The 16,950-nt window shown below is 38.5% G+C and overlaps 1 long non-coding RNA gene and 1 pseudogene across 2 annotated transcripts; one reads left to right on the forward strand and one right to left on the reverse strand.

Annotated features, from left to right (window-relative positions):
• The first annotated feature begins 1,596 nt into the window (after positions 1–1,596).
• On the forward strand, positions 1,597–11,610 carry LOC309653871. The gene is made up of 2 exons (XR_014259585.1): positions 1,597–2,399; positions 8,508–11,610. It is a non-coding gene; the product is annotated as an uncharacterized lncRNA (long non-coding RNA).
• Positions 11,611–14,403: 2,793 nt separating this feature from the next.
• LOC309653873 (mitochondrial import inner membrane translocase subunit Tim8 A pseudogene) lies at positions 14,404–16,944 on the reverse strand (annotated as a pseudogene). The gene has a single exon. The product of its transcript is annotated as a mitochondrial import inner membrane translocase subunit Tim8 A pseudogene (transcript).
• Between the last annotated feature and the right edge of the window lie 6 nt (positions 16,945–16,950).

Genomic DNA, 16,950 nt, shown 5'->3' on the forward strand with positions numbered 1-16,950 from the left:
TTAATTTCTCTCTATGATATATTAATAGTTTTCTGTTCAGGGTTCTTACATTTTTTATTACACTTATTATTAGGTATATGATGTTTTGATGATAATGTAGATGGCATATTTTTTAGTTTTTAATTTTATAACTTTTCAGACACAGAAAAATGTTAGTGGAATTTTTTAATGTTTGGTCTCTTATCTGGCAACTCTTCTAAAAACTAACTGATATTCTAATAAGTTATCTGTAGATGGTTTTGGATTTTCTGTATCCTTAATTATATCAAATATGGAAAGTGACAGTATTATTTCTTCCTTTCTTAGCCTTATATTTCTGATTTCTTTTTCCTGCCTTACTGCTAATGCCATTTAATACTTTTACTAACAGGTTGAATAGAAAAGGTAAGAGTTGGCATTCTTATTTTGTTCCTAATCTTACAGTGGACATTCTCCACATTTCACTATAAATAGGATGGTGGCTCTAAAGTTTTTTGTAGTTTCCCTTTGCTATGAGTTTTTAATCATACATAATTATTGAATTTTATCAAATGCTTTATCTGACTATACTGATATGATCATATACATTTTCTCCTTTATTTTATTCATGTGGTGCATGACATTTATTGATATTTGAATGTTAACTCACCTTGCATTTCTGGAGTAAAACAACTTGGTAGGAATTCACACACACACACACACATTCACTCACTCACACACTCTACATTTGATTGTCTAACATTTTGTGTATGATTTTTGCTTCTGTATACATAAAGGAGATGGGCCTATTTTCTTTTCTCATAATTGTCCTTTTAATTAGTGAATAGTATATAGAGGGTAGAGATTTAAAAGACCTTTTAAAAGGTCTTCTTCTTCTGTGATATAATACAATACAGTATTACTCCATTTTTTAAAAATGACCTTTTTTATTTTCAAATAGTTTCAAATCTGCAGAAAAGATACAAACAGAGTTCCCTTTACCTCTCTCCCAGTTTTTCCTATTGCTAACATCTTATACTACCATACTATATTTTTCAAAATTAAAAAGCCAACATTTATACATTACTATTAACTAAACTTAAGACTTTTTTTGGATTTCACCAGTTTTCCTGTTAATGACCTTTTTCTGTTCTAGGACCCAATCCAGTATATCACATTCCACTTAGTTAGTTGTCATGTCTCCTTAGTCTTCTCTGGTCTATGACAGTTCCTCATTCCTTCCTTGTTTTTTATGATTTTGACAGTCTTGAGGAATATTTGTCTGATATTTTGTAGAATTGTCCTCAGTCTGGGTTTGGCTGATGTTTTTCTCATGATTAGACTGGAGTTATAGGTTTTGACAAAGAATACCACAGAAGCGAAGTAACCGTCTCATCACATCATAACAGAGAGTATGTAGTGTCTCCGTGACATCACTGGTGATGTGAAACATCATCACTTGCATAACATGGTGTTTGCTTGGTTTCTCCACTGTAAAGTTACTTTTTCTCCCATTTTATACTCTCTTTGGAATTCAATCATTAAGGTCAGCCCAGGACTGGACTTAAGGGGAAGATTAAGCTTCACCTCCACCTCCTTGGGGAGGAGATGGATGCCGGCGGGGGGGGGGAGGGGGGGTGGCGGGGGGGAGGTTACCTACATATGGAATTCTTCTGTTGGCAAGATTTGTCTTCTCCCTCCCTCCTATTATTTATTTATTTATACACTCATTTATTTACTCCATTATGTTTTAATATGGATTCTTTATCATCTATATACATAATTACAACCTTAAAAACCTCTGGTTCCCCCACTGACATATAAACTCTTTGAGGAAAGGCTCTGTTTCTTTTTTATTTTTGTACACTCTATGCGTTTAGCATAGTCCCCTAATTTATAGTGGACTTCCAGTAATTATTTTGTAATGGATATCTTTCCACTTCAACTGAAAAGTACCCTTTCCTTATATAATAGCATTCTAAATCCAAAATAAAAGTAGATTTTAAAATAAGTAAAAGTAAACTCATGCATGATCACCCTGTAATAAGTATGTAAAAAAGCAAAGGGTACTGCAGAAATAACTTAACCATTGGAGTTGGATGTGTCTCCAAAAAATATTGAAGCCACATTTGGAAAGAAATTACAGTATTTGATAAGCCAAGGATATGACCTGCTGTGTGCTTTCCCTTTTTTGTTCAGATCACCAAAGGAGATTAAGACCCCGTTTTCTCCCGTCTCTGGAAAATTATCATCTGATGCAGTCACTCAGATAACAACAGAGAGTCCAGGAAAAGCCATGTTTTCATCTGAGATTTTTGGTAATGCTGAAGATCGTGGACATGATATTCCAGAGCTCAGTACACAGAAGTTGGGCAAAGTTCCTGTCAAGTTTGCTTCATCATCTTCAGTCCAACAGATTACTGTTCTTCATGGCACAGATGGTAAGAGAATTTTAGGTCACATTACCAACTTTTGTGTGTCATTAACCAATAAATTTCTTGATTGGGTCTTTCTAGTTAGAAAACCTAATTTTAATTTTAAGCATTAGGTTGTACATGATGATAACATCTTTTATTTACATAGCTATGAAGAGAATATAATTTATTATGTTTTTACTTCAATTTCTAGTGAAGTTAACAACCTATGTGAAACTCATGCTACTTGTGGCTGACGTATTTTCAACTCATAATACTTGTCATAAGAATGCAAGTAGTTCATGAAAACATAAAAACTATAGAGGTTCAATTTTAGGGAGGTAGATAATTATTTGGCATTGTTTCTTTTACTATTGTTTTGCATGAGACAGTGAACAGATAGCAAACACAATACCAGTCTATTTCTTGCTCAAGAAACGTTGAGCAGGGACCCAGGTTGACTGTGACTCTGCTTTCTTTAAAACATGGAACCTTGGATTCATCATCATAGTCAACTGGAAGGGACGAAAAGCATGGAGGAGCACATGTTGGGAGGCTTTTATGGTCTAGGCCTAGGTGTGGCCCACATCACTTTCCACTGACTAGGAATAGTTTAGCTGTGCTTTCCAGGATGAAAAAGAAATGAGTTTTGGTGAACAGCTAGCAATTTCTACCATAAGGTCTACAACATTTAGAGTGTTCCTATGCTATCATGACAGTGATATTTTTATAGTGCTTACACTATATAACATTCAAAATTATAGCAAGTTATTTTCTTTTTCAGACCAGTAACTGGAAAGTTAAGTTCCCATTCTACCTCCAAATGAGGGTGGGAACTTTCAATTACTAATTTTAAAGTATTCAACAGTTTGTACAAATCTATTCAAAATAGATTTTAAGTGTTCCTACTTGTGCAAAAAGTTTATCTGTCTGTAGGTATAAATGGAATATGCCTAAATGTATAAAGAAAATTGCTTAGTTCCACATTTAAATTGCACTGAATTTAATTTGAATAAATACATTTATATGTTGAAATGGTTATATTTCTTTTCTTTTTTTTTTATTTTATTTATTTTATTTTGGCTGTGTCGGGTCTTCATCGCTGCGTGCAGCCTTTCTCTAGTTGCGGCGAGCGGGGGCTACTCTTCATTGCGGTGCACGGGCTTCTCATTGCGGTGGCTTCTCTTGTGGTGGAGCACGGGCTCTAGGCACGTGGGCTTCGGTAGTTGTGGTGCATGGGCTCAGTAGTTGTGGCTCGCGGGCTCTAGAGCGCAGGCTCAGTAGTTGTGGCACATGGGCTTAGTTGCTCCGCGGCATGTGGGATCTTCCCGGACCAGGGCTGGCACCCGTGTCCCCTGCATTGGCAGGCGGATTCTTAACCACTGAGCTATCAGGGCAGCCCGAGATGGTTATATTTCTTATACATTTTTATTGTGAAATAAAATTATGCCCCCCAAATGTATAGTCTAATCAATATCACACAGAACACCTTTAATGTGTCAGTTACCTATTGCCACCGTGATACTGTATAAGAACCTCGAAAATCTCAGTGCTTTATAACAACAGACATTTGCTTTCCTCACTCATGGGCTTATGAGTCCGTTGGAGTTTGGCATCAGGATGCAAAAACGGTTTGGGTCTGTTCCACATGCCTTGTACTGAAACCCAGGCTACTCTGGGCTATGCTGTTTTCATGTTGGTGGCAGAGCACAGGAGAGGAAATCCAACTGTGAAAGTGTATTTTATACCTCTTCTGACATCAAATGGATCAGTCTATAGAGAGCCCACAGTTCATGGTCTTACCTTTACATACAGGTACTTGGTAGAAAGGACTCCTTTAAAAGAGAAATATTATTTGGTTTAATAATAAAATATTTTTAACTCTGTGGATTCAGAAGTAAAATTTTAAAAGTATACAGAATAGGGCTTCCCTGGTGGCGCAGTGCTTGAGAATCCGCCTGCCAATGCAGGGGACACGGGTTCGAGCCCTGGTCTGGGAAGATCCCACATGCCGCAGAGCAACTAGGCCCGTGAGCCACAAATACTGAGCCTGCGTGTCTGGAGCTTGTGCTCTGCAACAGGAGAGGCCGCGATAGCGAGAGGCCCGCGCACCGCGATGAAGAGTGGCCCCCGCTTGCCGCAACTAGAGAAAGCCCTTGCACAGAAACGAAGACCCAACACAGCCAAAAATAAATAAATAAATAATAAAAATAAAAGAATTGCTTTAAAAAAAAAAAAAAGTATACAGAATAGCATGTTGAATTTATGACTATGTGTCCACTGCTCTGAATTAACAAATTAAGAGTAATATGCTATATGTTTATATTTAGTTCCATTTGCAAGTTTTTTGAAGAAATAAATTTTATGGTTGGACTTTCTTCTTTACCCTTCTCCAGTCCTTTCTTTCTCTCCCAGGAACAACCATTATTTGCTGAATAGTCGCTTCTTCCCCCAGAGATAGGCAGTCCAAAGTAACTTTAAGACTTCTGCATCCAAACATAAAGTTGTTGAGAATTTCAAAAAGCCACTTATCTTGCCTCTGAATTCTCCATCTCCACATGGTAACCATTCTTGCTCTGGGTCCATTGTAATTCTGCCCAATTGTTGTTGTCCATTTTCTGCAAACTTTGAACTAAATGGTAAATTTAACCATCACCACCAAGCTTTATATACACTGGTGGAGGAAGAAAACTACTAAGTCAATATCCTAACAATAATGACTACAGCAACGTCCAAAGAGAAGTAGAGGCTACAACCTATTTTTCCTGTTATTTAAATTCTTCCAGCCTCTATACATTTCTTCATTCTCCTTGAATTCAGCCAGGTTCTCATTGGCTGGGGTTTTGCCTGATAGGTTGGTACAAGTGTTCCTAAGTAGTCTAAGGCTTTGCTAGCCCTGCATAGGTTTAAGGTAATTTTTTGTTAATTTCTATGACCAGGCTTGGTAAAGTGGTCCCCTAGGTGTAAGCCATACTCCTACTGACTTTCTTCTTTTAAGGTAACCTTATTTCTCCCTGATAGTTAAGGTCAATTGTAGTTTTAGTCAACACTATGGCATCCTATTCCCTGTATTGTTTCAGTGACATAAAGAATGTAAAATGACTAGATGGCTCCTGTCTCCCGGTAGAAGTGCCCCTCCCTTATTTCTAAGATCTTCCATCAAACAAAGCAGAGTCACAGAGATAGAAAGCAAAAGATTTTAAAGGCTTCTGCCTTTGTTCCTAAATACATGCATTCTGTCTGTGGGATAGGCAAGTGCCACATGTGGTTCTGAGCACATGCCGTATTCAGTAAGCTAGCATTCCAGCCTCAGAAAGTGATGCCTCCCAGCTTGTGCCATGACAGTTATCAGTAAATTGTTCACTCGCTTTTTTGTTCTTGAGTTTACCATAGCTGTGGGTGATCAGGCTTGTGAGGAGAACAGTGACTCCCTTTAGTCGTCAGCCTTTTGTCTCATTTCCTTCACTATGAAGTCAGTTCCTTGGTTGGAAGCAGGGTACTAGTAATATGGATTCCATGTCAAATCATCAGAATCATGGAGTGGCCAAGGATGGTAACACAATTCTAAGTAGTTTATAAGTTGTTATTGCATCCAGAATGAAGGAGATCTCATTCTACTCTGGGACTATCAGACTCTGTCTAGAGTATTTTGATTTTTATAAACTAGACATGGGCAACTAGGAGTCCATCTAGAGGTGATTACAGGATGCAAGAGAAGACCATGGTCCCTAAGGATAAACTGAAGAAGCTGTTGTGTTTAATCAGGAGAAGTGGTAGCTATCTACAAAATTCTATTTGAATGAGCAGTACAACCCCATGAATACTGAGGAGTAACCTAAACAAGAATTTTATAGGGCTCATGTGATGGCAATACTAATCCTTTGTGTAGGCATAGAAAAGGACAGTAGACTAAAAGGAGGGATGGGATATTTCTGAATGGGAAAATTGAATATTTAAAGATGTCATTTATTCCCAAATGAATTTAAACTCTAATGTAATTCTACTCAAAATTCTAATGGAATTGTTCTTTTGAACTTGTTTAATTGATCTTAAGTTTTTTCAGGAAGAATAATAAAGAAAATACTGGAAAAGAAGAGTAATGGGGAGGATAAATTTTAGCAGCAGCCAGTGGAGTGTTTTCATGGGATGCCTGGAAGTTGCAGACATTATTCTCACCCTTGACCTATGGGCCCAGACTCAGTCATATGTCCATACATGTCTGCAAGGGAGATTGGGAAATACAGTGTACAGATGAGCAGTATGTACCCAGCTAAATATCAAAATGCTGTTACAGAGACAGAGTTTCTACCACATCATGAAAGAAAAACAAGTGTATAGAAAAAGATTTCAGGGACTGCCCTGGTGGCGCAGTGGTTAAGAATCCACCTGCCAGTGCAGGGGACACGGGTTCGAGCCCTGGTCCGGGAAGATCCCACATGCCGCAGAGCAACTAAGCCCGTGCTCCACAACTACTGAGCCTGTGCTCTAGAGCCCGCGAGCCACAACTACTGAGCCCATGCTCCACAACTACTGAAGCCTGCATGCCTAGAGCCTGTGCTCCACAACAAGAGAAGCCACTGCAGTGAGAAGAGTGAGAAGCTCGCGCACCACAACGAAGAGTAGCCCCCCACACCGCAACTAGAGAAAGCCCGCGTGCAGCAATGAAGACCCAATGAAGCAAAAAAATAAGAAGAAGAAAAAGATTTCATCTTCTATAATAATCAAATTACTACCATGTCACAGACATTTTAGAAAGAATTTTAGCAGTTAGTATTTAAAAAAACGAAACTTTATAAATGACATAATTTTTCACTCTGAAATCAGGAAACTTATGTGAAATGGGGCAGCAGGGGAGAATGGGTATGCTATGAACAGGAAGTCTTTATTACAGAATTCTTTATTATTGAAAATTTAATCCAGCCTAAATTTTTAACATTATGAGAAGGGTTAAAAACACTTAATGTGTAGTAGAATGATAAAAAATGTGAAGATAGGAAATAAAATGAATATTTTATTATCAATGTAAAGTAGAAAAACTGAATTCCACATTATACATACTATACACAACTATGTAAACAAATAAGCAATACAGAGGAAAGACCTGTAGAAATACATTAAAATATTAATAATAGTTATCTTTGAGTGGTAAGACTTTGTCTTTTTTATTTCTGTGTATTTTTTTAATATTGAGAATTTATACTTTTATAATGGAAAACTTATTTTGAAAATCTGCCACATAGAAGAGAATTAGATTTACTTTCTATGACTCTGGAGGGAGAATCTTCAAAGATCAGTAGTAGGGGTTAACAACGACCAGGTTTGGGTTCAATAGAAGATAAAGTGTTTCTTAGTTAGAGCCATCTAAATATGGAATAGATTGCTAAGAAGTCGTCTTCTCAATGAATCCTACCCTTACCACTCTATTTAAACTGCATCCTGCTGCAATTTCCCAAATACTTCTAATCTTCCTCAGCATTTTCTAATTTTTTGGGGGGGGGAGTGGCTGTTTTGGGTCTTTGTTGCTGCACACGGGCTTTCCCTAGCTGTGGTGAGTAGGGGCTACTCTTCGTTGTGCTGCATGGGTTTCTTATTGTGGTGGCTTCTCCTGTTGCAGAGTGCGGGCTCTAGGCGCACAGGTTTCAGTAGTTGCAGCACGAGGGCTCAGTACTCGCAGCACAAGGGCCCTAGAGCACGTGGGCTTCAGTAGTTGCGGCACATGGGCTCAGTAGTTGTGGCGCTCGGGCTCTAGGGCGGGCGGGCTTTGGTAGTTGTGGCACGCAGGCTCAGTAGTTGTGGTGCACAGGCTTAGTTGCTCCACAGCATGTGAGATCTTCCCAGACCAGGTATCGAACCCCTGTCCCCTGCATTGGCAGGCAGATTCTTAACCCACTGCACGACCAGGGAAGTCCCAGTATTTTCTAATTTTTTATGTCACTAATAATTTATAAAAACACTAGATGATTTACTTATTTAGTATGCTAATTGTTTACTGTCTATCTCCCTCTTCTAGAATGCTAGTTTACTGATACATTCCAAGAATCTTGACCACTGCTTGGCACATTAAAGGTACTTAATATTTGTTCAGTTAATTAATAAATGTTTTCTTATTAATTATTCTGATCTTTATGTCCTTAGGCCAGCCTTTACTGTTGCCATATAAGCCTTCTGGTAGTACAAAGATGTACTATGTTCCCCAATTAAGACAAATTCCTTCATCTCTGGATTCCAAGTCAGACACCACCATTGAGAGCTCACACTCAGGTATTATGCAGAAATTATTCAAAATTTTACTTTTTGAAATTTTATTTGTGGATTGGCTGTTTAATTCTGGATGACATATGAAAGCTCAGTGCTATTTAATCTTTAAGTGAAACATGGAGATTTTCATGACACAGTCTCTGGTTCAGATAGGTGAGTTATTTGGTCAGATGTATTGTGTACACTCAAACATTTGATAAATATTTGAAGAAAATTGTATGAACAGTTACTTGTTTGGGTTAGTGGACTCCATCTAGGACAAAGGTTTCCAAGTTTTCTCTGTTCACAGTCACCTTAGTGTTTGGGTGATTTCTTTTCTCATCATCGTGGGGATATAAATCATCAGCAGCATATAAATACATGAAGTATTTTTTCAGATACTAAGCTATTATGTTATTAGGGTATAAAAATACTTACCGTTTTGATCTTACAGCTTAATAAGCAAAAATATTTTTGGTTTTGTGTTTGAAAGAAAACATTTTACTTTGTTCAGAAATATGCATAATTACTTGCTAACGAGATATGTGTGGCTATTAGGGCACAGTTTCTCACACCTTGAGATGAGATTGGACACAACCACCCTCATTTATTGCTTTTGTTACAGAAACTGTCAAAAATCCAACTCTGCAGAGATACAGACAGCAGCATTGAAAGGAATGTAGCAGTATCTAATGTTGAAACTTTAAACTATCTTTAGCTATTAGTTTTTGTCCTGTACACCAGATATTACATATCACTGTTTCTCTAGAGTTTTAAAATATCCCACAACATCCCTGTGAGATCACCACAATAGAACTGCAGATTTAGAAAATGAATAGCATCCTGTGGAGGAACTGAATAAATATTTTCTGTGGAAAATTATAAGGATACGGAGTTGGTATGGTGCGGGGTTTTGATTGTTGGGATAACATATTGATTGGTCCACAGGAGTTGACTTGGTTCCGTGTAGATATAAATTGTTCATGATTTGTCAATAGACATCTTTATAGGTGTAGAAATTAAAAAGAAAGTAGTTGTCCCTGGTCTTATGCAGATTTTCTGTTAATTTTAAGAGGACCCAACTAGTATCTAATGGTAACTGAGTTAAAGCCCCTGATATAATTGCTCCTGATTTCCCACTGTGATGCCACTGAAAAAAAGAACCACAAAATGCTCATATGTTAGGATTGATTATGAAGCCTATAACCAGGAACTGGAAGAAATTTTCACTACCTGCATGGCTATGATTTTAAAAACTCACTTAGTGGCTACGAGACATAAAACAAGCTTACTTAATTGATTGTAGGTAGGAAAATCTTTTATCTCAGTCTCACTTTCAGCCCCCTAGTTCAGAAGACAGAATGTACCAATAGAAGTGTAATCAGGTGTTCCAGTATTTTTTGAGGCCTCCTGTGTACTTCTATTCATTTACATCCTAACTCTTCCCTTTGGAGACATTAACTTTGAGAAAAATTGGACAGTAGTGGGAAGAGGAAATGACTACTCAGGGATGGTACACTGTATCCTGAGAAATACTGTCCGTATAAATAAAGTACTGAATGCATCAATTAGACAAGAAGAGATCTGTTGGCTATATATACTTGAGGTTGTCATTTATCATGTTCTGCATCTATTCTGAGAGTGAGGGAGTTGACAGAAGAAAATAATAGTTTCTTAGACCAGTAGAGCTGATCTAGCTGAAAGCCTAGGAATTGTTCTGATAGATAGTGTCTATTAGTGTGTTGTGATTCTATAGATACTAGAAAGATCCAACTAGAGTTTGGGGCCAAGGGCAAGTCATAAACCGTTGCAGATATTTGGACCAAATAATTTCTCCTCAGTTGAGAATGAGTAAACAATTGAACTCATAAAATTCTTTTAAAGACAAAAACAAAGGGACTTCCCTCGTGGCGCAGTGGTTAAGAATCCGCCTGCCAATGCAGAGGACACGGGTTCCAGCCCTGGTCCGGGAAGATCCCACATGCCACAGAGCAACTAAGCCTGTGCGCCACAACTACTGAGCCTGCGCTTTAGAGCCTGCGAGCCATGACTACTGAAGCCCGCATGCCTAGAACCCATGCTCCGCAACAAGAGAAGCCACCGCAATGAGAAGCCCGCGCACTGCAACGAAGAGTAGCCCCCGCTCGCCGCAACTAGAGAAAGCCCGTGCACAGCACCGAAGACCCTACACAGGCAAAAATAAAAATAAATAAATTAAAAACAAAACAAAAACAAAAAAACAAGGCAAAGGTAACCTCGCAAAGAAAGAGATAGATGTTAGAGATTTACTCATTAGGTCAAGTAACACTCTGAAGTAGTAACAGGATTTCATTTATATCTGACAGTAAGTTCTGTGAAGATAGGTACTATGCCTTTTTTTTTGTAAGCCATTTTATACCTCATACCAATATATAATATAGATGTTATTTTGATATTCATTTAAAGACATTTAAATACTTTATGTACTAGTACTGTCAATAGGAGCAAAAAGCCATGGGGAGAGAACTGGCTGGGAGTTTTAAAACAAAGTGAGGAGTTAATAGCAGAAAAAAATGGTGGAGTAAAGACCTCCAACATTTTGCCCTGTGATAAAAGCAACAGAATTTTGGCAAAACTTTATGGAAAACTTTTCCAAAACTCTGGAAATTAACCAAAGGCTTGTAGCTTTTGTAGTAAGCATTTATTCAAGAAAAATGGCTGAACCTTGATAAGAATAGTAATAAGCTTGTGGCATTTTACCTTGCCCTATTCTCATTGCCACACTCAGCTCAGTGATTGATAACCTTGAAAAATATCAGCCTGCATTCCCAGGACTGGAGGGAGCAGAACAGAGCTGGACCTCTTTCACAATTTCATTCCCAAAGAATTGTCAGTATTTGACCTGTCTGATGGCTCTCTGGAAGACTCCACTCAAAAGGCTTATCTTTATTCGACCTTACTCAGAGCTATCCAGTGCGTATGAGCCTCTGTGTCTATGTGTGAGGTGTTTGTCAAAAAACACTTACAGGCAAGTGTTTTATTTTAGTTTCTTAAATATTTATTTATTTAATTTATTTATTTTGGCTGTGCCGGGTCTTAGTTGCACCACTCAGGATCTTCGTTGCGGCATGCGGACTCCTTAGTTGCAGGACCTAGTTCCCTGACCAGGGATCGATCCCAGGGCCCCTGCATTGGGAGCTCGGAGTCTTACCCCCTAGACCACCAGGGAAGTCCCCAAGCAACTGTTTTAATGTCACAATGCATGAGGCAGTGGATAACACTTGAGACAAACAATAGACTAACCAAAAGCTTTATCGGAAAAACTGAGGATGAGATGTCCATAGATATGTTGAAAAGCACTGATATATTCCTAGGACTCTAGAAGACCACAAGTGTGCACAGGCCTGAGTGCATGCTCAGGAAAGATCTGAGAGGGGCCTACCCTTTACCTTTGGCTGCCCTTGAGGCTCTGGGCAAGAAGAAAGGGAAGGCTAAGGCCGAATTGATAACTCCCTGCCCTCAGCGTTGATGGCTATGTGCACGTAGTCCCTCGGCAAAGACTGGGAGATTTATTGTTTCTAGATGTTTAAGGATATCTCCATCTAGGCATTAGCTGACCACTAAGCTAGTTGAGTGGCAGCTTCAGTAGACTTTATAGAATTTGTTCAGAAAAGTTACTTAAAAAAAAAAAACAGCGTAAAGCAACAGCAGGAAACCCTAGGGAGGTAGTAGACTCTGATTTCCAGGGTTGTCACATTATATTTTTTAAGATGTCCAGTTTTCAACAAAAAGTTACAAGATATGGAAATTCAAAGTAAAAAAATATATATATGGACCATACAAAAGAAAAATAGCAGTTTAGAAACTGTCTGTGAGCAATCTCAGACATTGGACTTACTAAATGAAGATGTTAAAATAGCTATTTAAAATATGTTCAAAGAACTAAATGAAACCATGTCTAAAGAAGTATAAGAACAGTGTCTTACCAAATAGAGAATATCAATAAAGAGAAATTACAAAAAAGAACCAAATAGAAGATCTGTAGTTGAAAAGTACAATAACTAAAATAAAAAATTGACTGGAGAAAGCTCAGTATCAGACTTGAACAGGCAGAAGTATGAGTCAGTGAACATGAAGATAGGCCAATTGAGATTATCCAGTGTGAGAAACAGAAAGAAAAAAGAACGAAGAGAAATTAACAGAATCTCAGAGTCCTATGGGACACCTTCAAGCATCCTATTATACACATAATGGGAGTTCCAGATGAAGAGACAGAAAAAGAGACTGAAGGAGTATTTGGAGAAATAATGGCCTAAAATTTCACAAATTTGATGACTGCTGTTAATCTGCACATCCCAAAAGCTCAAGGAAGTCCAAGCATGATACAGTCAAAGAGAGCCACATCTACATACATCATAAACCATCAAATGACAAAGACAGTGTTAAAGCAGCAAGAGCGGAGTTATCATGTACAAAGAATCTTCAATAAGACTAATTGCTGATTTTTCATCAGAAACCATAGAGGCCAGAAGGCATTGCAATGACATATGCAAAGAGCTGAGGAAAAAAACCTGCCTACCAAGTATTCTGTACCTAGCAAAACTACCCTTCAGAAATGAAGGAGAGATTAAGACATTCTCAGATAAACAACAGTTGAAAGACTCCACTGCTAGCAAACTGACCCACAGAAAATACTAAAGAGATTTTTTTCAAGATGGAATGGTGAACACCAGACAGTAACTTAAATCCACATGAAAAAAGTACTAAAGGTAACTACATAAGGAAATACAAAAGACAGTATAAATGTATTTTTGTTTGTAATTCAGTTTTTCTCCTATATGACTTAAAAGACAAATGCAGTATAAGCAAGTCCCAAATACCCACAAAAAAAACTAACAGAATTAAAATGATAAAACCTGACACTATATTTTTAAATAAATAAATTTATTTATTTATTTATTTGTATTTTTATTTTTGGCTGCGTTGGGTCTTCGTTGCTGCGCGCGGGTTTTCTCTAGCTGTGGCGAGCAGGGGCTACTCTTTGTTGTGGTGCGCGGGCTTCTCGTTGCGGTGGCTTCTCTTGTTGAGGAGCACGGGCTCTAAGTGCATGGGCTTCAGTAGTTGTGGCTCTTGGGCTCTAGAGCGCAGGCTCAGTAGTTTTGGCACGCGGGCTTAGTTGCTTCGTGGCATGTGGGATCTTCCCAGACCAGGGCTCGAGCCCGTGTCCCCTGCACTGGCAGGCGGATTCTTAACCACTGTACCACCAGGGAAGTCCGAAAAACTGACACTATTAAAGGGAGAAATATTTCAAGCCAATAGCAAAAGGTCATATATTGTATAATTCCATGTATATGAAATGTCCAGAATGAGCAAATCCGTATAGACAGAAAGTAGATTAGTGGATGCCAGGGGATGTTGGGGAGGGGAAAATAGGGAGTAACAGCTAACATATACAAGATTTCTTTGTGGGGGGCGTGACAAAAATGTTCTGGAATTAGATAACAATATTGGTGGTGAAAATACTAAGAACTAGTGAATTGTACACTTACTTTAATTGGTGAATTTTTTTTTTTTTGAATCTTGTAGAAGTTTTTATTTCAGTGATTAAAAGAACGCAGTAAATGGAAAGTATGCTGGTTTACATTAGGCATGCACCTCTACCTGAAACTGCTGTTAGTTTTTTTTTGTTTTTTTTTTTTTGTTTTTCTTTTTTTAAATTTATTTATTTATTTATTTATGGCTGTGTTGGGTCCTCGTTTCTGTGCGAGGGCTTTCTCCATTTGCGGCAAGCGGGGGCCAATCTTCACCACGGTGCGCGGGCCTCTCACCATCGCGGCCCCTCTTGCTGCGGAGCACAGGCTCCAGACGCGCAGACTCAGTAGCTGTGGCCCACGGGCCCAGCTGCTCCGCGGCACGTGGGATCCTCCCAGACCAGGGCCCGAACCCGCGTCCCCCGCACTGGCAGGCAGACCCCCAACCACTGCGCCACCAGGGAAGCCCTGCTGTTAGTTTTTGACTGGCCTAAATCTTTATAACTTATTTTTTCATTTAGGCACATCTTTAAATTTTTTTGGACCCTGACATACAGGGTAAGTTAACTTCTTCCTTGTGGCAGTTTAGTATGAGAATTATGTTCGCTGGCTAGATTCCTTTAACTAAAGACCTCTAGACTCTCAGGCTACCTGTACTAGCTCAAGACTGTACTTTATATATAGATATTTAAGTGAATCACAGTATAAGGGAGGGAGATAATCTAGAAAGGTGAAATGTACTGTATGAATACTCCATACATTTTTTTTCTAGCACAGATAATCAAACACTAGATAAGGAGGCCTACAGTCAAGTACCAAATTACTCTTTCCCCCACTGCTGCCCTTTCTGAGAGACACAAAGATGTATATCGATCTCTCCAGAAATCTGAAAGGAATCCACACAAATAACAGATTATTACCTATGTGGTCCCACATATCAAATTATAGAGCAGTTCCACTATTAAAATTATAGGAAGCAGTTAATGGGACTATGAGGAAAGCATCGTCCCACATACAGTAACATACACCTAGTAGAGTTTTCCATTCATCTGTCAATTGTTTTCCCAAGATTAGCATTAAAAAACACAACCCCAAACACATTTGACCCTCAAACCACCCCCACACACAAAAATTGGTCTTTGTTCATTCTCATATGACAGGATGTCCCAAGAGTGACAAAGGTGGGAGCCGATCCCCCCACAGCCTTTTCTTCAACCATCCCATCAACTGCTCTTCATTTCTTGAACTACCTTCCTTTTCCAGAGAGGTAATAATCAGGTCAGTCAGAAAGGCTTTCTGAGAAGACTGGCTTGGATTTCTGGGTCTGTTCCAGTCGATTCAAGATGAATTGGCTTGTATCAATGAAGCGCTCAACGCAGTTCACAAAACAGGCCTCAGCCCGACTGTCCAACTTTGGCCCAGGCTTGTCCATGCACATTTCCCAACAAAGTTCCGTCATCTGGTGCACCAGCTGCTGGAAGCACTTCTTCTGAGTCTCTACCTCGATGAAATGCTGCAGCTGCGGGTCGACCGAGCCCAAACCCGCTGCGGAGGAAGACGAGGAGGACGCCATCCCAGCGCGGCCACGCGTGCCGAGACAAACTCCGCACCAACTCACCGACCTTCACGTGTCTCCGCGGCGGAACCCTTAATTGGTGAATTTCATGTTTTGTCTCAATTTAGAAAAAAAAGTGTGTGTGTTGGGGGGGGGTGTGGGCAGGAATGAACATATGAAGGAAAAGACTGCCTAAAACTGTAAAGATTTGGTAACAGATTTAAAATACATTTTGCAGGCAAAAAGGGTGGAATTAACATGAAGGAAGTTAAATTAGTGATGAGGACAAATCTGAGAGTCTGCAAAATTACAGAGGAAAAAGAAGAAGAAAATGAAAATGCTGTGAAAGATGATGAGAGACATAAGAAACATAGCTAAGTAAACCAAACCAAGAATTATATCTGTAGCTGAGGAAGAAAGTAATATTCAAACACTTAATTGAATAAAACATCCTCCTCCTGAAAAGGGGAACACTGTATGCAGATTGAAAGTTGCCATAAAAATCCAGGGAAAAATCAGAGACTGAGACACATATCAGAAAAAGATTTTTGAGTTAAAATAAATAGAAGAAAATCCCATAAATATACAATTAAAAAAAAAAAGTTAAGAGAAGAAAATTTAGTCTGATATCAGGCTTATTTAAAATACTAAATGTAAAAATAATGGAACCAAATCTGTATTTATTGGGAAAATTATATAATTCAAGGATTTATGGACCCAGTGCATTTTCATTAAGCACTATGACAATGAAAAGACATTTTCACAAGTACACAGCAGCTAGAAAGTATATTCAACCTCTGTACCTTCTTGAAAAATTCACTTGAAGACTCACCCAGCTGAAGAGATGAATCAAAATGAAGAAGTCATTACAGAGAAATGAAGCAATGCTGAAAGTGATCAGTGGTGAACTTTGAAGTCAGTTTGACACAACACTCATCTAAACAGCAAATTTAGTTACAAGGTGGAAAAAAAAATGCCAAAAGTTAATTTTGGAATGAAAGGCATGAAAAGAAAAAACAATTGTGTTTCTTGTCTTTTTGACTAAAGAGGTGTCATTTTATTCATGACTTGGTGATCAGATAGGTTAAAGAAGTTTTCATAAAAAATAAATTTGACTTGATTAAAATTTAAAACTTGTGTGCACCAAAAAACAAAACACCATCAACATAGTAAAAAGGTTGCACACAGAATTGGGAAAAACATGTGCAATTCATATATCTGATGAGAGATGACTATCCATAATATATGAAGAACTCTTACAGTTCAACAACAGCAA

Source organism: Balaenoptera physalus (genome assembly GCF_965194825.1).
Source record: "Balaenoptera physalus genome assembly, contig: HAP1_SCAFFOLD_1345, whole genome shotgun sequence".
Classification (NCBI taxonomy): domain Eukaryota; kingdom Metazoa; phylum Chordata; class Mammalia; order Artiodactyla; family Balaenopteridae; genus Balaenoptera; species Balaenoptera physalus.